Source organism: Schistocerca piceifrons, chromosome 2 (genome assembly GCF_021461385.2).
Source record: "Schistocerca piceifrons isolate TAMUIC-IGC-003096 chromosome 2, iqSchPice1.1, whole genome shotgun sequence".
NCBI lineage: Eukaryota > Metazoa > Arthropoda > Insecta > Orthoptera > Acrididae > Schistocerca > Schistocerca piceifrons.
Window position 1 is genome coordinate 563,256,862 of NC_060139.1, and position 24,111 is coordinate 563,280,972.

Consider the following 24,111-nt stretch of genomic DNA (forward strand, 5'->3'; position numbering starts at 1 on the left):
ATATGTTGCAAATATTTCTATGACGATTACCATGCAAATATTTGCACATCTGGTAACGAAAAATACATTTTTCATACCACTGCCCAGTCAATATAAATCGATTATTTGGTCTTTCGTTTTTTAATTGACAGATTGGAATTTTCAAATAATTGAATATTATAATAAATAAACGTAATCAAATTCATATTCACAAAAATTCTGATTGGAATAAGAATGATATAAAAAATGAAACAAACGAAAATAAATTCATAAGGTGAATAAAATAATGTGACAAAGGAACAGAAATAAAAAATTACATTTAAACCAATTAATTGAATAAAAATAATGATCAAAGTCGTTTTGATAAAGATTTAAAAATAAAAAAAATTTCTGCACCTTACGAATTTTGAACTCACGACCTCTTTCCCATGAAGATAGTATACCATCTGCCCACCACACAAGTGTACTACATAACTCGAATTTTCTAATGTTAGTGAACATCAAGCAAAATTCCGAACTTTTTCGTCAGCTACTCCCAAACGAGGGCCCACCATGGTGAATGGCTGCAAGGTGTGATACCTAGGATCTTAACCTATATCACCATATATTCGGTTTCAGAAAGTCGATCCCACCACTCGAGACCTCTCCTCATAAGCAGGAAAACTACTCTCTTATGCTGTTAATGTTAGCTGATATTTTTGCATTAGTCTGTTGCTAGATGCACTTTACTATAAAATGCAGCTGAGAACCACAGGCCGCATGAGTAATTGACTCAGGCCACATGTGGCCCACTGCCTGCAGATTGACAACCACTGTTCTGATGTGTAATGTACATTTGAAGCATTTTGGGTACTGTACAGTTCTCAACCCTACAGCACAAATCTAGGAAGTTACAGCTTCGTTTGTCGCAGAATCCTCAGTCTTTGAAGCAAGCCTTCTACTCACCTCAGAACCAGAGATCATAATCTGTTATTGGACCAATGCTGCAGATTGTGAGCTTCCTAGAAATTCTATGAGCAAGACTGATATTCTGAACCTTCTCTACCAGTCGCTGTTATGATGTAAGAACGACGTCAGAGCCCAAACGATGAATGTTATTTGTTCCAGTGTTCACAATGATCTGTAGTTGGTTGCACCCTTTTCCCTCAATGGCTGCCAGGATAGTCTCTTCAAAATGTTGGATGAGCCCCTAGGCATACACACTGAGTGCACCTGGTGTTCCTTCCTGTCCGTTGTTACAATTTTCCTAAAGGGTACAATCATTCGCTGTACATTTGATTAAGAGACCTCTATCTTTTGTGTTACCTCATCTTGACACAGGACACACCAGGCTACCCAATAAGCGAACTAAGTCCCACGGGCGCAATTTCCGTTTCAGTGGATGAAAGCACCTCAAGCTTGTTGGTTGGGGAGATAGATGTCACACCATGAGTTCTCATTGGTCACTGTCTCCCCTGTGCAAGACGTCTAGACCTGCCACTGAGATGCCAGAGTACTGACAAATTAGGTATTTCCTGGAGTACAGACAGTTTCCGCTGGAAACGATAGAACTCGAGACACTTTTGGTGACTGTGGTACGTGACTCCCAGTAGCCCTCCCAACACATTCACTCTCAGTGGCTTCCAATTGCTTGCTGTGGGGCCACATTGTGCATGGTACAGTATTTTACAGGATGGTAAACAATTAACTTTAAAAGGTGCTTGCTCATTCTCTTTTAATTTATATGAGTTTTCTGCTCTACAAATATTACCAGTAATCCCAGAAACGAGATATCTATTACCACAGAAAAACTTGATAGCAAGCAAATTTACTGTTTCTCTGAAACACTGTTAATGTTATGGTAATCAAGCAAGTCAACTATAGCGTTAACATACAAAAAAACAGAAAATATGTATTCCTGTTACAAGAGAAAACTAATGTGACTAGATATGTTAATTATTTACAGTAATATTAAATAACAAATTCCGATTTATTACCAAACAGCTTACTTACGACACTATAGTTCAATTCTTTTATCTTGGCGGTTCGCGCATGCCCGCCCAGACGAGGGAGACTGCTGTGTTGCCAGTTGCACACACCAAGAGAAGAAGCGCCGTAGTATAGTATAGTTCGCAAACTTAAGTTTAGGGGGGAGCGCGCAGTTTATGAAGTAAAGGCCGCCACGGCCGCATTAACCCTTTCGCTGCTACAGAGACGTGCTCCCCGCATTCTGCACTGCCGGCCGGTATGGCCGTGCAGTTCTAAGCGCTTCAGTTTGGAACAGCGTGACCGCTACGGTTGCAGGTTCGAATCCTGCCTTTGGCATGGATGTGTGTGATGTCCTTAGGTTAGTTAGGTTTAAGTAGTTCTAAGTCTAGGGGACTGACGACCTCAGAATTTAAGTCTCATAGTGCTCAGAGCCATTGGAACCATTCCGCGCTGTGCGTGATTTTGTCATCACTGCACTGCTCGCCTGTGCTGACACATGGAGTTTCGACTGTTTTGACACAATTTATCATTCGATTTCACAAAAACTATTTGGCCCAAAAAATTGATTTTGACACATTTTCTTGACTGATACTGATACTGATAAATGACTTAATTTTGTTTCGATGTTCAACGCAGTTATTGTGCAGCATTAGATGTAGTAAACGATTGCACGAAATTTTGAAGTTTGCAGAGGTAGAGGTCCATAGCGTATACTTTCTGTATGGTCGATTTTAGTTGCCACTAGAAATTTCAAAAAATTACATTCAAACGAATAAAATTCATGAAGTAAGACACTTCGATATTGTTTTTAAATAAAGAAAATATTAAGCACCAAACATGGTTTGAACTCTGAACCTTTCGCTTAGTGGCCTGACACTTTAACCATTACACTAACACAGCTCATCATCCAATAAATCTACCAGAAGACTTTAAAATGGCACGCAAAATACCGACAAACACTGTTGGTATGACTATGAATTACTCACGTTTCGTCGAAGTACAATAGGAAATAAACAATTATCGCTGTTCATTATTATGAAAAAGCGGTTAGTGACAATGATACAAACACCTTTCCTTGCTATCGCCTGACTTAGGAGGCTTATTGCTTGTATGGTTTAATTAATTAATAGACTATGAAGTAATTGGTATAAAGAATGGTGTTTCCGAACTTTCTGTAAAAGAAAGTCTGCTATCAAGACATTGCTTTTGTTCAGCTGCTTTATTTATGACTGAACGTTTCTAAAACTGAAGACACTCGTCCGTGCTCTGCACTGCAGTCGAGCTCTGGCAACGTCGTTCTCTGTTCATTGGCTGATTTTGTGCCGTCAGATGCGCAGAACGAACTTAAACTCGGCCGCCGTCGTAAACGACGCGCACTTTAGTAGTAGTGAAACTTCCCCTTTCAATGTAAAGAAAGACTGTGCTGGTAAACTACGTTATTTGATACTGAAACAGTTGAGCAAAACTGAACGTACTCAGTTTTCTCTTTACTTATTCTGATCATTTCTAAACTGACACACAATATTTTAGCACTACGCAATCTGACTTTTAATAACCCCTACAAAAGAACAGCCCTGACTAACAATAACCTATCCTTCATGAATCACTTACCTCACCAAAATTTTCGTTACTCGAACTACTGGAATGCAGCGAGCGCCAATGTTGCCACCTAAATAAAAATTATAACTGCTGAAGGCACTAACTACTGATGGGCATGTAGTTAGCAAATGAAAGATTTTGATAGAGAACAAACAATGTATTTACCTTAATAGTGTTCAAAAGTCATAATTATATATATATATATATATAATATATATATATATATATATATATATATATATATATATATATATATATTTGTGACATCCAGTTTGACAAATTTCCTTTTTCTGACGTACAACGTCCACATCGTCAGCTCATATTAACATCTCAAAACTCTGGCATCTCTCTCTCCACATCCACCACTGCTGGCGGCTCACCTCCAACTGCCCGACGCTACGCACTGTTCACACCCAACTGCCCAACACTACACTATAGTTCAATTCTTTTATCTTGGCGGCTCGCGCATGCCCGCCCAGACGCGGGAGATTGCTGCTTTGCCAGTTGCACACGACGCACGCGCCAATGGAAGCAGCGCTATAGTATAGCATAGTTTGCAAGCTTACGTTTAGGGGGGAGCGCGCGGTTCATGAAGTAAAGCCACCACGGCCGCATTTCCACAAAAACTATTTGGCCCAAAAATTATATTTTTACACATCTTCTTGACTGATACCTTCCCCCCATAAATGACTTAATTTTGTTTCGATGTTCAACGCAGTTATTATGCAGCATTAAATGTAGTAAACCATTGCACGAAATTTTGAAGAGTTTCCAGCAGTATAAGTCCATAGAGTATACTTTCTGTATGATCGATTTTAGTTGCCACAATGTTGAGAATGAAATGTGGACAAGATACCTAAATTTCATATAAAATTTACTGTATAACAATATCTCATTTAAGTGCCACATAGGTGTCGTATGTAATATTGAGAAATATTCCGTCTTTCACGACTGTAACAAAAGTTTTATTTGCACCGGATGCGTTTGGCTTTATTTTAAAGCATTTCAATCAATGAAAGGTATGGCACATACACAATGGTACTCATGTTCTCTTTCTTGTTTTTGTTCCACAGTCGCAGTTTTACCAATGGTACTGAAATATATTCCTCTTCTGCAACAATTTAGGTATCTTGTCCACATTTCATTCTCAACATTGTGGCAACTAAAATCGACCATACGGAAAGTATACGCTATGGACTTATCCCTCTGGAAACTCTTAAAAGTTTTGTGCAATGGTTTACTACATTTAATGCTGCATAATAACTGCGTTGAACATCGAAACAAAATTAAGTCATTTATGGGGGGAAGGTATCAGTCAAGAAGACGCGTAAAAATCAAATTTTTGGGCCAAATAGTTTTTGTGAAATCGAATAATAAGTGTGTCAAAGCAGTGGGAACACCATGTGTCTGCACAGGCGAGCAGTGCAGTGATGACAAAATCGCGCACAGCGCGGGATGCAGAGAGCACGTGTTTGCAGCAGCGAAAGGGTTAATGAAGACACAAAGCACTAGAAATTTTAAAAAAATTGCATTCAAACGAATATAATTCGTGACGAAAGGCACTTCGAAATTGTTTTTAAATAATGAAAATAATAAGCACCGCACATCGTTTGAACTCATAACCTCTCGCGTAGTAGCCCAACACCTTAACTGTTACACTATCGCAACTCGTCTGACTACTGATTGCCATGAGGTCTCTAACATGTCATGCAAAATACTGACGTATGAATTGACTATGAATTACTCACGCTTTGTCGAAGTACAATAGGAAATAAACAATTACCGCTGTTCTTTAATGCGAAAAAGCGGTTCGTGAGATTGATACAAACACCTTTCCTTGCTATCGCCTGAATTAGGAGTCTTATTGCTTGTTTGGTTTAATTAATTAATAGAATATGAAGCAACTGGTATAAAGAATGCTTTTTCCAAACTTTCTATAAAAGAAAGTCTGCTACCAAGATATTGCTTTTGTTCTATTACTTTATTTATGACTGAACGTTTCTAAAACTGAAGACACTCGTCCATGCTCTGCACTGCAGTCGAGATCTGGCAACGCCGTTCTCTGTTCATTGGCTGACTGTGTTTTGTGACGTCAGATGCGCAGAACGAACCTAAACTCGGCCGCCAACATAAATGACGCGCACTTTTGTAACTTTGATAATACTCGCACTATAAATTAGCAAGCGTCGGAAAATTCTCAAAAATATACCTTTTTCTCGTAAGTATATAATGATATTAGGGAACGATTGGTGTTGAACGAGGATACAGTATGTAACTAAACTGTCTACAATGCACAAGAAGGTTAGAATTGACGATAATGTATGAGTTTCTGGCGGCACTCGCAGTGTTCTAAAATACACAATATATCGCGATACCCACAGTACAGACACAATCAGTGTAAGACTCTGTGAAAGTATCACAAACACTAAAATGTTAGAATCTAGAATTTCGAATCGGACCTGTCTGTCATTCACGGTCTCACAAGAAGGAAAATTCGTAAGTTGCGTTATACATGTAAATAATCGCCCGAATTGCTCCGATTTGCTCACTTAGTTGAATTTGTGACAACTACAAAAGTGGCGTGCTGAAGATGAACACTTGAGCGTCAGTTTATGGTCAGTCAAGTTGCAAAAATTGTGTAACACCAAGAAAGAGCGGCTTCCGCATGCAACACCTAACCCAGAGATGTTTCTCTGAAGATCAAGCTAAAAGACAGTATCATCCATTGGAAAATATGTAGTAGTAAGTGTACACATCTGTTTCACATACTACATAATTAAATGTAGGCAAACTACCACATTTTCACTCTTAAAACATTCTATAAAATGGCACTAAAAGTTGAAATATACTTGTGCGATGCAGGAACGACGACTTGGTGCTGATAAAAATGTACATGTATTTGGATACATTTACTATCTGAAGCTAGGCATGGTATCCCAAAACCGGTTATAGCATTGCGATAAAACTTTTTAAAAAGTATTTAGGCCTGGTTACATTCTTCGCTGATAATCGTTATTGGCTGGCATGACTGTTGATGAAGGTGCACACTGTACATTGCCAGTTTTCAGTTTCCGTTGACGCGCGGTAAATTAGATTCCAAAGTTTTAGAGTACCCCGTGAAACAAGTGATCTTTGACTGATTGATTCTCTGTGGTTCTGTGCCGAATATGAATTCACGGTTGTGCATGGTTGATGTGTTTGTTTACGTGTGCTGAGGGGTGAATGTATATATATTTTTTTTAATAATACGTGTACATGGGTGACTATAAACCGCGTTATATGAATTGGTAAGATTTTACGGCCTTTAATTTCGATAGTCTGGAGCTGACGTAGTTGGAAACAAAGGTGCACTAATTTGTGCAACGTTAACTATTGCACGTTGTTTACTACCGTGTTACTGTATAACTTGGCTTAAAAAACAACTTACAATAATTCAAACAAGAAAGTAGGTATCGAGTGCTTTGTTAATTAACTGATATCGAGTGTGAACAGCTTCAGAAATGATTTAAGTACGCGCCTTATTACTTGTGGTCACACTGTTAGTGTAGTAAAACGAGTTATCTTTTTAGCATTTATTACCTCATAAATGGAAATATGAAACTTCCTGGCAGATTAAAACTGTTTGCCGGACCGAGACTCGAACTCGGGACCCGTGTTCGAATCTCGGCCCGGTACACAGTTTTTATCTGCCGGGAAGTTTCATATTAGCACACACTGCGCCGCAGAGTGAAAATTTCATTCTGGAAATAGGTTTAAAAATTTGTTGGACTCATTCCACAACTATTTAGTCATTACACTTGTGATCTGAGAAGGTTACATTAGCATACTTGTATTTGTTTTTCATTCCAAATACGTTATTCTTGTTTTTCTGACATGTTCTACGTCCTGGAGGATCTCCTCGCTGTGGATAAATTGTTACGAAATTACATGTAATCTAATATGCCATAATTTGTATAGGCTTGCTCTCTGCAGCATTGACTCTCATCTTCTTCTGCGATTATTCATGCTGTAAATCTATGACTGGCCTTAGCCAAACTCTGAAGATAACTTTATTGTATTATTATTATTATTATTATTATTATTATTATTATTATTATTTTTATTATTATCTTCACTTTCTCAGGCGTTAAGTCCTGTTAAAAATGGAATGACGCGGACCTTGATCAAGTGTCACTTCCTTTTAACTGTACAGTATGTGTTACATTGCATTTAGGAACTTTCGGGTAATTGAACATGTATCAATAATTACGGATTTCTGTAGTTGTATATATATGTTTGGATGTAGCTGTATTGCATTGATGTACTGGTGGATATTGTGTGGTATGACTCCTGTAGTTGATAGTATAATTGGTATGATGTCAACTTTATCCTGATGCCACATGTCTTTGACTTCCTCAGCCAGTTGGATGTATTTTTCAATTTTTTCTCCTGTTTTCTTTTGTATATTTGTTGTATTGGGTATGGATATTTCGATTAGTTGTGTTAATTTCTTCTTTTTATTGGTGAGTATGATGTCAGGTTTGTTATGTGGCGTTGTTTTATCTGTTATAATGGTTCTGTTCCAGTATAATTTGTATTCATCATTCTCCAGTACATTTTGTGGTGTATACTTGTATGTAGGAACGTGTTGTTTTAAAAGTTTATGTTGTAAGGCAAGCTGTTGATGTATTATTTTTGCGACATTGTCATGTCTTCTGGGGTATTCTGTATTTGCTAGTATTGTATATCCGCTTGTGATGTGTTCTACTGTTTCTATTTGTTGTTTACAAAGTCTGCATTTATCCGTTGTGGTATTGGGATCTTTAATAATATGCTTGCTGTAATACCTGGTGTTTATTGTTTGATCCTGGATTGCAATCATGAATCCTTCTGTCTCACTGTATATATTGCCTTTTCTTAGCCATGTGTTGGATGCGTCTTGATCGATGTGTGGCTGTGTTAGATGATACGGGTGCTTGCCATGTAGGGTTTTCTTTTTCCAATTTACTTTCTTCGCATCTGTTGATGTTATGTGATCTAAAGGGTTGTAGAAGTGGTTATGAAATTGAGGTGGTGTAGCCGATGTATTTATATGAGTGATTGCTTTGTGTATTTTGCTAGTTTCTGCTCGTTCTAGAAAGAATTTTCTTAAATTGTCTACCTGTCCATAATGTAGGTTTTTTATGTCGATAAATCCCCTTCCTCCTTCTTTTCTGCTTAATGTGAATCTTTCTGTTGCTGAATGTATGTGATGTATTCTATATTTGTGGCATTGTGATCGTGTAAGTGTATTGAGTGCTTCTAGGTCTGTGTTACTCCATTTCACTACTCCAAATTAGTAGGTCAATATTGGTATGGCATAAGTATTTATAGCTTTTGTCTTGTTTCTTGCTGTCAATTCTGTTTTCAGTATTTTTGTTAGTCTTTGTCTATATTTTTCTTTTAGTTCTTCTTTAATATTTGTATTATCTATTCCTATTTTTTGTCTGTATCCTAGATATTTATAGGCATCCATTTTTTCCATCGCTTCTATGCAGTCGCTGTGGTTATCCAATATGTAATCTTCTTGTTTAGTGTGTTTTCCCTTGACTATGCTATTTTTCTTATATTTGTCTGTTCCAAAAGCCATACTTATATCATTGCTGAATCCTTCTGTTATCTTTAGTAATTGGTTGAGTTGTTGATTTGTTGCTGCCAGTAGTTTTAGATCATCCATGTATAGCAAATGTGTGATTTTGTGTGGGTATGTTCCAGTAATATTGTATCCATAATTTGTATTATTTAGCATGTTGGATAGTGGGTTCAGAGCAAGGCAGAACCAGAAAGGACTTAATGAGTCTCCTTGCTATATTCCACGCTTAATCTGTATTGGCTGTGATGTGATATTATTTGAATTTGTTTGGATATTAAGTGTGGTTTTCCAATTTTTCATTACTATGTTTAGGAACTGTATCAATTTAGGATCTACTTTGTATATTTCCAATATTTGTAGTAACACTACCAAAAGCTTTTTGGTAATCAATGTATGCGTAGTGTAGCGACCTTTGTTTAGTTTTAGCTTGATATGTCACCTCTGCATCTATTATCAGTTGCTCTTTACATCCTCGTGCTCCTTTGCAACAGCCTTTTTGCTCTTCATTTATAATTTTGTTCTGTGTTGTATGTGTCATTAATTTCTGTTTAATGACTGAAGTTAATATTTTGTATATTGTTGGTAGGCATGTTATGGGGCGATATTTAGCTGGGTTCGCTGTGTCTGCTTGTTCTTTAGGTTTCGGATATGTTATTCCATGTGTAAGTGTATCAGGGAATGTGTATGGGTCTGCAATGTAACTGTTAAATAATTTAGTTAGGTGTGAATGTGTTGAGGTGAACTTCTTTAACCAGAAATTTGGTATTTTATCATTTCCAGGGGCTTTCCAATTGTGAGTAGAATTAATTGCTTGGGTGACTTCATGTTGCAAAATTATCACTTCAGGCATTTGTGGTATCATCTTGTATGTGTCTGTTTCTGCTTGTATCCATCGTGCATGCCTGTTATGTTGTACCGGGTTTGACCATATGTTGCTCCAGAAGTGTTCCATGTCTGTTATGTTTGGTGGATTGTCTATTTTAATGTATGTGTTATCTATTGTCTGGTAAAATTTCTTTTGGTTTGTGTTGAATGTTTGGTTTTGTTTCCTTCTATTTTCACTTTTTTTGTATCTTCTGAGTCGTTTGGCTAATGCTTGTAATTTCTGCTTCTTTTCGTCTAATTGCTCTGTCGCTTCTTGTTGTGAGATTTTACCTAACCTTTTTCATTTTTTTCTCGAGATTTCATTTCTTATAAATTGTGTTAGCTGTCCGATGTCTTTTCTCAGTTTTTCTATTTTGATCTGTAGCCTGTGTTGCCATGCTGGTTTTGTGGGTTTCTTCTGTGTGTTGGTTGGTTCTGATCTCTGCCTAGTGTGTATATTTAGTGTAGTGAGTGCTCCTATATAAACCAGTAGTTGTAACTCTTCCATAGTTGTGTTTTCATTTATTTTGTTGTGTATGATTGTGTTGATAGTTTTTATTGTTGTTTGGACTTGTGGGTTATTTGGTGGTCTATGCAAGAATGGTCTAATGTCTGTATTTGTGTCTTTGTATTCTATATATGTTAGCTGAAATTTTTCTTCTATATCTAACATCTGTGTCACTTCGTGTTCTATTTGTGCTTGTTCTGGTGGCTGTCTTAAGATTTCGTTTTCCTCTGATTGTTTAATTGGTGTGTGTTGTTCTTTGTTTGTTTGCTCTGGGATGTTTGAGTCCATTACTGTATTTTCTTCTTCTTCTGATTGCACATTATTTTGTTCCAGTATTTGTTGTACTTGTTGTTTGATGTTTTCTAATTCTGACTGGGGTATCCTGTTATTTTTTATTATTACACGGATCTGATCAGCTAGTCGTTGTTCTGTTAAAAATTTTAATTCTGGGTATCTGGTAATAAATGTTGTGTATACTTGTGATCTGTATCCAGTTGTGTTGGTTCCTAGGTTTGTTGCTTGGTAATAACAGAACATGAGGTGTCGATTAACTTCATCTGACCATCTCATCCTCTGTCTTTGTTTTCCTTCTAGGGTGGTTGCAGGAAGCATATCCTGCAAAACACCTCTATTTGGATTTAAATCATTTTCCAGTTGGCTAGCAGTGTCGTTACCATTGTGGGCGGGCATAGGGTTCAAGCGTCGTCCCCGACCATGACGGCGCTTGTCCGAGGCTTCTTTAGTTCTGTCCTGAACCAACTAATCGCACTAAAAGGGGGGTTAGCCCTATTATTGGTTTGTTCTTTTCGTCGCCTTTTACGACTGGCAGAACATACCGGAGGCCTATTCTTTTCCCGGGCCTCCACGGGGATTATTATTATTATTATTATTATTATTATTATTATAGTATATTGGCCCACTTCGGTACATCTCCTTTTCAACGTTGCATGGATGCTACAGAAGAATGTTGGAGATTAGGTGGGTAGATCACGTAACTAATGAGGAGGCATTGAATAGGATTGGGGAGAAGAGAAGTTTATGGCACAACTTGACTAGAAGGGATTGGTTGGTAGGGCATGTCCTGAGGCATCAAGGGATCACAAATTTAGCATTGGAGGGCAGCGTGGAGGGTAAAAATCGTAGAGGGAGACCAAGAGATGAATACACTAAGCAGATTCAGAAGGATGTAGGTTGCAGTAGGTACTGGGAGATGAAGGAGCTTGCACAGGATAGAGTGGCATGGAGAGCTGCATCAAACCAGTCTCAGGACTGAAGACCACAACAACAAACAACATGGATGTTGTTTCATTGTTCCAATGCTTCTGTTTTGCAGTGCTCCCTTGAGCCGTTTCTTCATTCACATTTTTATTATTTCGTATTTAGGGGCTTACTGCCATGTTTTGTGCAGTGCTATATTCAGTCTCCCGATACCTTGGCCGGGAAGGGGAGGGGGAGTACTTTGTGCTTATCTTTTCAAAATATTGTAGTAGCCAGGTATTTTATATTCAGAAGTTTTGAAAAAAAGATTTCAAGTCTTCTAGCATATTCCATAAATGTTTCAAAATTTTCATTTAACCTTCTCCCATAAAATTTTGTCTAAGTAATAGATGTGGTTTTAGGCAATGAAGGAAAAATTTTCAGTTTACAGATCCTACTTACACATCAGTATCTCTTTCAGAAGTAAGTTTAGAGTAAAAGTCAACAATAATTAACGAATGTTGACTTCTTTTTTATAGTTGTCGAAAAGTTACTCCCGACCCTAGTAGTACGAGTTCTTGAAAGTGTCTTGGTATTTCTATGTATGTGGTGAAAGATATTTTCAAGTTCTGGTGCCTACTTGCAAATCAGTACCACTTTAAAAAGTTTGATGTTAATACAAATCAACTACAATCAACATTTTTAAATTTTTTTGAGGGTTGGCATACAGTGACGTTACCTTGTTAATACACGTCATTGAAAATATAAATTACAAACATGACTTTAGAAGAATTATAAGTAATATAATATGAATACAGCAACCAGTTATTTGTTGCTGTGTTAAGCCACAGTTATCGTAAGGGTCATTCCATGCCAAGTGGTCTAAACCTTCCCACCATCATGTCTCCAATTTTCTTCAAATTTTATCTGTAGCACTAGTCAAGTGCTAAATTAAGTTTCTCAAGATTTCAAGCCTCTAGCTGCAATACTTGCTGATCTACACCCCCTTGTCTGAAGGGTAGTTTGTTCGCATGCGCGCGACATCAGACAAAATGCCATTTTTGGGGTCTCATAAAATTGAAACCAATTCATAAGAATGGTTAGTAAGATGAGACCCTGTACAGTTTTTTGTGCTGATTCAAACGAAATTAATTATAAGATTACTGATGCAAAATCCGGTCAAACAAGTCGACTCAAAGTGTACCCCTAATTCTGTCGTGACTTAATGCGACAAATTTTGACCAATATTCAGACTGCAATAATTTCCTTGCAGATAAAGATATGGACTTGAACTTTTTACCAAGTCTTATCTTTGTGCTGGACATAATACAGCTGGATTTCCAACTACCCAGGCTTTATAGTCGCCTTGCAAAATCTCTTCAAATTTGGCAGTGTCAGCGCAAATGGCCTTATTTACCAAAGTTCAAAGCCCATTACTACAAAATAGTCAGCCTGGATTTAATTGTGAATAGTATCATCTGAAAGAGAAACTCTTGCTCTACAAGATGGATATATTTTTCTTTTGCAACGCTTCCATTAAGTGCTTATTTACTCAGGTCAAAGTATCTTATATTTTGTGTGCGCAGTGCCCTGCGTTGGTCCATGATGGCTGAGCCATTACTGGTTATCACAATAAAACCAGCATCCCCATCGCCATAGGGGCCACGCCCGATAGCCATGCAGTAACAGCCACGGGTGGGTATCTTTACTGCAGGTTCCCAAGCCTGATTACAGGGTGTCTTTACCACAGGATCCCAAGCCTGATTGTGGGTTTCTTTATGCAGGTTCCCAAGCCTGTCTTCCTCAGTTACTTCATCATTCTGGAAGCATCGTTGATTTGCAAGAGAATGCTTTCAGGAAAACTGTATTGCCGACCAGATGATGTCACTGATGGAGCTGGAATAACACCAATGATAAGTTGTTCTGGAATCCAGCAAGTATCACGTCTTAAGGGCCAATAAAATGAACTTGCAGGACCATGAGGATGCATAAAGCTTATGAAAGCATCTTTCTGTTCGACTGAGATTTCAACGATGTTTCCAATCCACCATTTCTTTTCATAAATGCAAGCAACATACTGCCCAGGCTGAAGATCCATGACTTGAACTACTACTTCAGCAGCACTAATTTTGGCCAAAAAAGATGTCGCATCATTAGAAACTCTACTGACCTTAATTGTCGTCATATCAATGGGCAAAAAATGGTGGTTTTCTCTTGTGCCAGCTAGAGTGTGCCCTTGCAGGAATCTTTCTTCTTGAGAAGCTTTTTCTTCTTCAACTTCCTCTTTGCTGATGAAAAAGAATTTGATTCCATTGATATTATCATTGCAGAAGTTGAAAAGATCTTTGGGTGTTAGAATCTGGTTTTCATATGGACGTTGCAAACTTGCTCTTGCTGCCAACCGTTTTGTTGTGCCTCCAATGCCATCACAAGGCGACTTTCCATGGCTTGTTCCAAAGAAATTCCATTCTGCTGTTATTTCAAAATCTTCTTTGTGATAGCATAAGTTGAGAAAATTCTTGAAATTCTTATATTGTGCAGCTGAACCATCACTGAAGTAGTGGATGTGGCTTATTTTGGAAAATTGCATCTTCAGGTAATTGATTACTTTTCCAATGTAAACATGGACAGTAATCGTATCGTGTCGAAGGCAGTCACTAATAACACAAAGATTCACACATTGCACCTCTTCGTTTTCACAGTAGTAGACTACAAATGGATGAACTGTTGCTTGACTGTTTTCCCAGTGAAAGCCTTGCACTGCATCTTGAACAATAAATGAATAGTTTTCAGCAAAATCCATTAGTATTATGAATTCGCCTTCTTTCAAATCAGTTTTGAGAGCTTTCAGGTGCTGGCTTTGATGCTTGGCAATGTAGTGATGACAAGACAGGTTCCAAATTTTTGCTGCAATATCTTCAACATACTCTTCTGTTGAAAGCTGCTTTGTTTCTAAAGTATCCCTGTCGGTATGAATCCATTGTTTGTACTCAATCAGTTCTTCAGGGTCATTATCTTCAAAATATGTTGCAATAACTGCTTCTACACCTTCTGGACCAGGGCAGTTTTCACAACGATGAAGCATACAATCCTTGTTTTCCAAGCTGCAAACAGCTTTGCTAAGAATTTCCTTGTAGTCTTCATTGATTGATGCACCAGTGAGCATAAGCTTGACATTTTGGTGTATTGTACAGACACAAACTGAGTGCATTCCAGCAGAGCCAACTGTAACACACCATTTTGGTCTAAGCTCGCAAAACTTTGAGAAGCCAATTTCTGGTCCATTTTGCTTCTGATAAGACACGTACATTTCCTTCAAATTGCAAAGCAACAACCGCTTTTGCTTGTACACCTTTGTTCCTGAAATTCTCACAGGCACACAGTCTTTCTTCCCTGGACAAAGTCTGCTGAATTCGTCATCTTGAAAAAAGTCATGTACTTTCTGGACAACTTCATCTGAAAGCTTCCTTCCTTGCCGATTTGCTGGAAAAGCTAGAACACCTTGCTCATTCTTCAGTTTTCTCGCTTGCTTTACCATTCTTTCTGATACATTAAATGCTGTTGTCGTATCTTTAATTGTCCAGCTTCTTGGAACCAAGGTCAATATTTGAACTTTTGTCCTACGATTTGACACTTTACATTTTTCTTTCAACTCTTCTATAAGATTATCAAGATCTGCACAATTATTGCATGGGCGACTTTTACTTGAACTTGGCTGTTCATCGTAATTGATTCCTACAGCAGCAGCAATTTGATTCCCAATTAAACTTTGTGCATCCAAGATCTTTCTTTTTGCATAGCTTTGCTTATCTCTTTTACTTAGTTGTCTTCTTTTCAATGGTGAAGCACCAATAAATGATAAACTTTTGTTGATGGCTGGTTCAGTTTCATCCGTTGTGAAATCTTGTTCAGATTGGGTTGATAGTGATGATGAATCTTCTAGCTTTTGGTTCAGTGCCGACATGCAGCGAGGGCAAAGCTTCTGACCAGGTTTTATATCAATCACTTCTTTTTTCTTTAACAGGCAAAGTTTGGCAGCTGTTTCATTATCAAGCAGTCTAAGTCCAGCTTTTACATTGTGATTCCTCTTCTTGAATGGATTGCAACATTTCTTTTGCATCGCTTGATATTCATGTAGGAAGAGGGCTTCATGGTGGAAGCAAATGATGGAATTTTCGTCAAGTTTGGCTTCTGAACGCGAAACAAGCAATTTCTGGTCACATTCTGTGAAATCACTAAACGCTTTGAATCCAGTCTTCTTAGCATAGAAGATAACATGGCACTTTGATGCAGCAGCATCTTTTCCAATTGAACAGGGGGCCAACGATTCTTCTTCTTCATTAACTTCTGACATCTCTCACTGGCCAATCACTGAATAAAACACGAATGAAATATCCAATTATATCAGTAATTCTAAGCGACTATTAAGATTCAAATTCCTAGAAATGAAGAAAAATTAGTGCATCGCGCATACAAAATATAACAACTTTGATGTGAGTTAATGAGTACTTAATGGTCGCGTTGCAAAAAAAACAAATGTCAGTCTTGTAGAGCAAGAGTTTCTCTTTTAGGTGATACTATTCACAAGCAGATTCAGGCCAACTATTTTTTAGTAATTGGCTTGAAACTTTGGTAAATTTTACCGTTTGTGCTGACACTGCCTAATTTGAAGAGATACTGCAGGGCGACCATATGGCCTGGATCATTGCAAATCCGGCTGCATTATGTCTAGCACAAGCATGAAGCTTGGCCAAAAGTTCAAGTCCATATCTTCAACTGCAAGGAAATCATTGCAGTCTTAATATTGGTCAAAATTTGTCGCGTTGTGTCACGACAAATTTTGAAGTATACTTTGAGTCGAGTTATTTGATCTGGGTTTGCATGAGTAATGTTATACATAATTTCGTTGGAATCAGCAAAAAAAACTGTACAGGGTCGCATCTTACTAACCATTCTTATGAATTAGTTTCGATTTTATTAGACTCCAAATATGACATTTTTTTTATGTTGCATGCACACGGACTAAGTACACTTCAGACAAGGGGGTCTAGATCAGCAGCTATTGCAGCTAGAGGCCTGAAATCTTGGGAAACTTACTTCAACACTTGACTAAAGCTACAGTTAAAATTTGACGAAAATTGGAGACCATGATGGTGGGAACTTTTTTCAGTTTTAGACCACTTGGTGTGGAATGACCCGTAATTTTTTTAAAAAGTTTTCTACAGTAAAGTTTTACTCTGAAGATGGTCAGAACATCATTCAGTATTGTTATGTGCAGCAATTTATTGTGTAGAATATTCATTTTAATGTGTAATGGTTCTTGCCATTCAAGCTGTAATTATGTTTTCATAGATTTGCTAGTTGTATGCAACATATCTTGTGACCAGGTGCCACGTATAATAGATGGTCACACTTTTTTCCCCTCATGACAATCATACATACAGATCACTGTTTACAATCCTAAAGATCATGTGCCAACCTTACAATGTTCTGCCACAGATGGCAGTCTTGGATTTTGGGTGTATTTCTCATGCATACCCAGCTGCTGAAACACCTTCTGCAGCTCATCCAGTAATTTCTTCCTTGTTCTTTCAATTGGACGATTACCATTAGATTTTCCCATAAGCACAACTTTGGCCCAGAAAGTGTGTTGCCCCCTAGCAATGTGCCATGGCAGGATAGATTTGATTTGATTTATTTATTCATCCATCCATCCATCTGAAACAATATTGGTATTGTTATGCAATGAATATAATTATCTAATAATATACAAAAATTCCTGTGTGCTTTTGTTAGGATAAGGCAGGTGGCCGGCTGTGGCCTCTATGAAGGAACCATCTGGCATTTGCCTGAAATGATTCAGGGTGGCCATACATAGCAAACTCCATCCTCTAGAATATATGTCATTGCTTTTGTAACTGCACTGCCTCATTCTGTTGGTTCCTGTTATACAGTGTTCTTTCATGTATACACAGTTTGCATCAGGTAAATTATGATCTGAAACATAGTTTATCACTGTACACACAAATGAACATGTGGATCCATGAACATGCTGCTATGCCTATCCTACTATGATGAGTGAGGTGTTCAGCTGTGGAAAATAATAAGACATTGCTATCATGCACTACAGGTTTTATGCACATGGTTGTCTTGTAAAAGGGTTACATTTATTGTAATGTAATCTGGTGTTGTAGCTTTCCCCTTTCATTATTAACCATTAAGTAGTTTTTAGCTGTGTAGATGCATTGCTCATGAAGAAAGTTTTAGCTGAATTTTAACAGATTTTAGTACTTTTTTTACACCTCCTTGTTTTTCATTTTCTCCATGAAGTTGAGTTATTTCGTCAGGTTGTGTAGCTCTTGGTTCTTTCTTCATCTGCACATGCTCTCTTCATGAATTGATTCAGAATCATTCTCATGATTTCCCATTCAAAGATAAAAAAAGTTCTTTTTTTTTTAAATTTCTGTCTTGAGTCTCTGGTGGTATGGATGGATACCTCACTACCTATATTGTCATTTGAATGTCGATTGGAATATGGACAGTTCTATATAGGACAGTTTAACTGTTGTGCACAATTAAAATGTTATAGCACAGATCAACCACTCATTGTGCCAGTGATGTCAGTGATCAATAGTGTTGCCAAGTGTAGAGTTCTGACATCTTGAGTATGCTGCAGACTTCACATAAGCAGAAATAGGGGACTGTGGCTCTGTATGCTAACTAAAGAAATTTACCTATTCTCGCTGAATTCAGTTGATTTTTGTCTCTCTTAAGCCATTGTTTTGTTGTTTGTTTTGTTTTCACGAGACATTGTGAATATTGCTCAGTATCCAGCAATTTTTCCCGCTAGTGTCCTTCCACAAGAAAGAGAGAGAATATTTGAAAACACAGAGGTATTTATGTTTATAATCCTTGGATAGGTAGAACACCAACATTACATATAAATAAAAACACAAGATGCATAAACATTTTCAATGAAGACCGTTTCAACACTTAAAAAGTCAGATCTATTTAACAAAGAAAATAATTTTTGATGTTATGACATACATAAAAGGGAAAAAAAAGACATTTTTATTATTGTTTCAATTCTCATCAGTGTTGAGTATTAACAGCAACCTTTGTCAAGAACACCCACTATGAATTTTGCTGTGTCGTTAGCAAACTCTTTTTATCATTCTCGTTCCCACATTCTCTTTGTATATTTTGACTTTTTTGTAAAAACAATGGTCTCTCTTAACCTCATTTTTACAGCGCTGACAAAGTACACAATTTTTGAACTGCCATGTGAAAGAAAACGACCAGTCCATAAGATGAGACTGGGTATAGAAATAAAACACCAAAAACCTTGTTGTAGACTTACTTACCACAAGTAGTTGATTGAGACAAGAAAGCTGCTCCTGTAAAAGGATCTTCAGTTTGATTGTAGATCTGTGTCTACAGAAAATAATTTTGTTTGATGGTATGTAACTGAACTTCATAACTGGAAGTGTAGTTGCGAGCATGTGCTGGGTACGTCAGCAGGTGACCATGCTATAATGCCAGACCTACTCAGTGTGGAACCTGGCAGGCTCACTTGACTTCGTGAACAGCAAGTCATCCAAACCAACCGATCTGCAGTCTTTCTCAAATGATTTTAAAGAAACAATTCGGTAATAAACTCTCATTCTCACACACCTTATAGTTTAATTCATCAGCTTCATGATGAACTGCCTATCATTTCGTTTATGGCCCTAGTTATTGTTAGTTATTTCTGTAGTGGGTAAACTACAGCAAGAAATTCTTAGTTTGCAGTGAAAAATAGGTTTTGCTATGAATTTGTGTTTGATGCATGTTAGGTTACATGTTTTGGCGTGTGTTAAATGTAGATAATATATTGAATTATTCTTTAAACTTGGAAGGATGTCAATGACTGTTTCCAGTCTTCAGAAAATGGAATGTATGTAAAGTGTGCTGTCACGAACTCGTGAGTCAGTGAAAAAGCTAGAATGAAATATTCATAAATTCCTCATATCTCATAAATGGTTTGAGATACTGAAATAGGATTTTGGCAAATGATAGCACACAAAGACAAGACTTTTTTGCTGTATGATTAAAATGCGCAACTTCCACATCTACCATGATATTCAACCAACTACAGATTTTTTCAGTCAAATAATGTAATTATTTAGAGCCATCAATACTGGTGAAATGAGAACATCTGTGGGATTTGTAGCAATATAAATGAAGAAGTTGTAAGATTATTTTTATAAGATGAGGCATGGGAGATTTGCCTTATATTTCCAGTCTCCCACCACATCAGAAAGTCCCACTGTCTGGCCACATAGGAGCATTCCTTTTGTAACTCAGTACCACCCAGGACTGGAGCAACTGCATTACATTCTCCACCAGGGTTTCGACTACCTCTCGTCGTGCCCTGAAATGAGGAAAGACCTCATGGCTGATACCCCTGCAATAGACCTAGATGCAAGACTTGTCCTATACATCCTCCCATCACAACCTACTTCAGTCTGGTCACAAACATCACCTATCCCATCAAAAGCAGGGCTACTTTTGAAATCAGCCATGTGATCTACTATTTAAGTTGCAACCACTGTGCTGCATTGTATGTAGGCATGACAACCAACAAGCTGTCTGTCCGCATGAATGGCCACTGACAAACTGTAGCCAAGAAACAAGTGGACCACCTTATTGCTGAGCACACAGCCAAACATGACATCCTTCATTTCAATGGCTGCTTCACAGCCTGTGCCATATCGATCCTTCTAACCAACACCAGCTTTTCAGGAATTGCGCAGGTGGAAATATCCTACATGCCTGTAACCTTCCTGACCTCGACCTTCATTAGTCGTTGTCCTCTCTCATCCAACCCCTTCTCTGTTCCCATTCCAGCACTACACAGCCCTCATTCCTCCATTGCACTCAGTCTTTTTACTTCTCTCCTTTCCTGTATCCCCACACCTCCCGGCTTCACATATCTGCCCTACCCTCTTTCCACCTCATCCCCTGCGCCCTCTCAAACAGCCTGTCACTGTCCGCCACCCCACCCACTATCCTTCCACCTTTCCATCCCGTCCCAGCCTCCTCCTTACCCCAACCAGTCGCCACTCCCATTACGCACTAGTGCTGCTGCTTGCAGTGTGGCCTCCATGAGACTGCGCAGTCATGTGTGTGTGAGTTGTGTTTGCATGAGTGTGTTCGTGTGTGTTTGTCATGTAACTTTGACAAAGGCCTTACTGGTTGAAAGCTATATTTGTGACAGTCTTTTTGTTGTGCCTATCTGTGACTCAGCATCTCTGCTATATGGTGAGTAGCAACTTTCCTTTTCACAATATAGCTATTATTACCTTAACTTTACATGATTACATTGCCTTTTTGTGGATAACATAATGTCACAAGATGCCAAGATGTGGCAGTGTGCTATGCCACAAGCAATAATACAAATTTGTATGCATGAAATTAGGTTGCAACAAAGTATTTCTATGCAGATAAAAACTAGCCTTCAAACATTGTGCTGGTAAATGTATGATGAGAAAATGGCGTTTGTTTGCGAATTGCATCATTATTCCTGGTATGGTGAATGTCAGTTTTTTTGTATTTCTTTTTAAATCTTGCAGAGGTATGTCTTCGAATTCATAAGATTGCTCTCTTGAAGCACAGTGATGTTTTTGGCGATGTTGACTGAGTGGTATTGTGACCACTATGGTAAAATGATTTCTCTGAGTGCTTCTGTGAGCAGTTTTTAAATTATATGCTTTAACGACAACAACTTGGGATCATACTGTATATAACAGAAAGTAGGACTACTACTCATCACTCTGGTTGGTCATCTTAAGATTCAGATTCAGCTATAGGTAGCAGGTAACAGAGTTGCATAGCATTAGCGTTCTGTCATATCCACTAGGAGAACTAAGTTTTTTTGTAGACTTATGTCTACTCCATCACAAAAATACTGTTTCACTCATCTCCAGTGACAGCATATATCATTTAGTGAGTAGTGCAGTACATTGTGATCTTATTATCTGTTAATTTTCTACAGTTTCTGACAAAGAACAGGCTGAATTTCCATGGTTTGGTGTGAATGCCCACGAAGAGGAAATGTTGCAACAGGGGCACATTATCAGCCAAGCCACTGGCAGCGTTGTAGGGAAAGCTGGTTTGCCATTGGTGTTATCTGGGCAATGGTGTCATGTCCACCGCTGGTCAGCCAAACATCGAAAGTTGCAACTAATTTTAAATGCTCTACACATACGCTTCATGGTCAGGATTTACAGTGACAGCCACAGAAGGAAATAATGCTTCTCTGTTGAAGATGCTTAAAGTTGACCTATCAGCAAATAGGAAATTGCTTATCATGGCCCTTTGCGGTGGCCACTATCATACTGTAAATATATTCAGTTTCTACAGTCATTCATTCATTCATTTTGTTCCGTATATCCCACCATTAAGAAGAAACATAAGTTGAATGAATCGAGGTGTAGAGAATAAAGAGAAGCAACTGTTAGAAGCAAATTATGTGCATTGTATCAGTAACTAACTGTTGTTAAGTTGCTAGACAGTCCTTTTATTTGACATTGTAAAGTTAGCAGAAAAGCCACTATTTTGACAAAAGCATCCTCATCCCATATTATCTGATATGTATAACCTATTATTATCTTATGAATATAATAGGGGGAAATATTCCACGTGGCAAAAATATATCTAAAAACAAAGATGCTGTAACTTACCAAACGAAAGCATTGGTATGTTGATAGAGACAAAAAACACACAAACACAAAGACAAATTTCAAGCTTTCGCAACCCACAGTTGCTTCATCAGGAAAGTGAGAAGGAGAGGGAAAGACGAAAGGATGTGGGTTTTAAGAGAAAGGGTAAGGAGTCATTCCAATCCCGGGAGCGGAAAGACTTATCTTACGGGGGAAAAAAGTACAGGTATACATTCGCACGCGCGACATGTCTGCCTGCCTGTGTGTGTGTGTGTGTGTGTGTGTGTGTGTGTGTGTGTGTGTGTGTGCGCGCGAGTGTATACCTGTCCTTTTTTCCCCCTAAGGTAAGTCTTTCCGCTCCCGGGATTGGAATGACTCCTTACCCTCTCCCTTAAAACCCACATCCTTTCGTCTTTCCCTCTCCTTCCCTCTTTCCTAATGAAGCAACCATAGGTTGCGAAAGCTTGAAATTTGTTTGTGTGTTTTTTGTCTCTATTATTGTCTTAACTTTACATGATCTCATGTAATATCACAAGGTGCTGAGATGGGGCAGTGTGCTACACCAGAAGCAATAATTCAAATTTGTATGTGAAATTAGATTGCAACAGGTAAAAACTAGCTTCCGAACATTGTGCTGGCAAGTATATGATGAGAAAATGGTGTTTGTTTGCGAACTGCATCATTATTCCTCCTGTATGATGACTGTTTTTACGTATTTCTTTTTAAATGATGCAGAGGTACGTCAGTGAATTCATAAGATACTCACTTGAAGCACAGTGATGTTTTCGGCGGTGTTGACTGAGTGGCATTGTGACCACTATGATAAAATGATTTCTCTGAGTGCTTCTGTGAGCAATTGTTTAAATTATGTGCTTTAACCGTGTAACAACTCGGGATCATACTTATAGAATAGAAAGTAGGGTTACTATTCAGCATTCTGTTTGGTCATCTTAAGATTCAAGATTCAATTGTAAATCGAATGTCTCTCTATAGCTTGTGAAACAAAGGTAGTGGGTAGTAGAGTTTTCATAGTATTAGCATTCTGACATGACCACTAGGAGAACTAAGTCTTTTTGTAGACTTACTTCTGTGCCATCACAAAAGTACTATTTCACTCCTCTCCAGTGACTGCACATATAATTTAGTGAGTATATTGTAAGAGGCAGTAGTGCAGTCCATCGTGAGTTATTGTATGTTAATTTTCTATGGTTCCTGACAAAGAACAGGCTAAATTCCCATGGTGTGGTGTAAGTGCCCATCTGTGAGGAAATGTTGCATTTGATTTAATGTTGGTTTCAAAGTATAGAGAATTTCCAGGTCTGCTGAATATACTGGATGTTAACTTTGTCTCTTGGTGTAGTGATGTGTTGTGTGACATCATATGTGCAGAAGAGAACAAATCTATGTACCTGTATATCTATAATTTTTTTGGTATTTAGGTTGTAGTAACACCAGGTCTGTGTTAGTTTGAAAGGTGACAGTTTGGTTGTGAATTGGCAAAGTGGTATTAAAGCTTCACTTTATTTTTGCAAACTGTAATGGAAAGCATTTTGAAGGTTTGCAATGCAATGTAAATTAATAAAAAAAAAATCGTAATATTCTTAATAGATGAGTTCAGAAACCAAGGCCAGCAGGGATACAAATATGCTATTTGTGAAAACTGCAACACACAGAAAGTATGA

At 38.0% G+C, this 24,111-nt stretch overlaps 1 protein-coding gene across 1 annotated transcript in view; it reads left to right on the plus strand.

The window, feature by feature from the left end:
- Positions 1–6,698: 6,698 nt before the first annotated feature.
- The window catches only part of LOC124777162 (RNA-binding protein 28-like), a 40,424-nt gene continuing 23,011 nt past the window's right edge, over positions 6,699–24,111 (plus strand). Inside the window, exon 1 of the mRNA XM_047252469.1 lies at positions 6,699–6,833. The gene's annotated coding sequence lies outside the window, so the exon portion shown is untranslated. The remainder of the gene's footprint in view (positions 6,834–24,111) is intronic.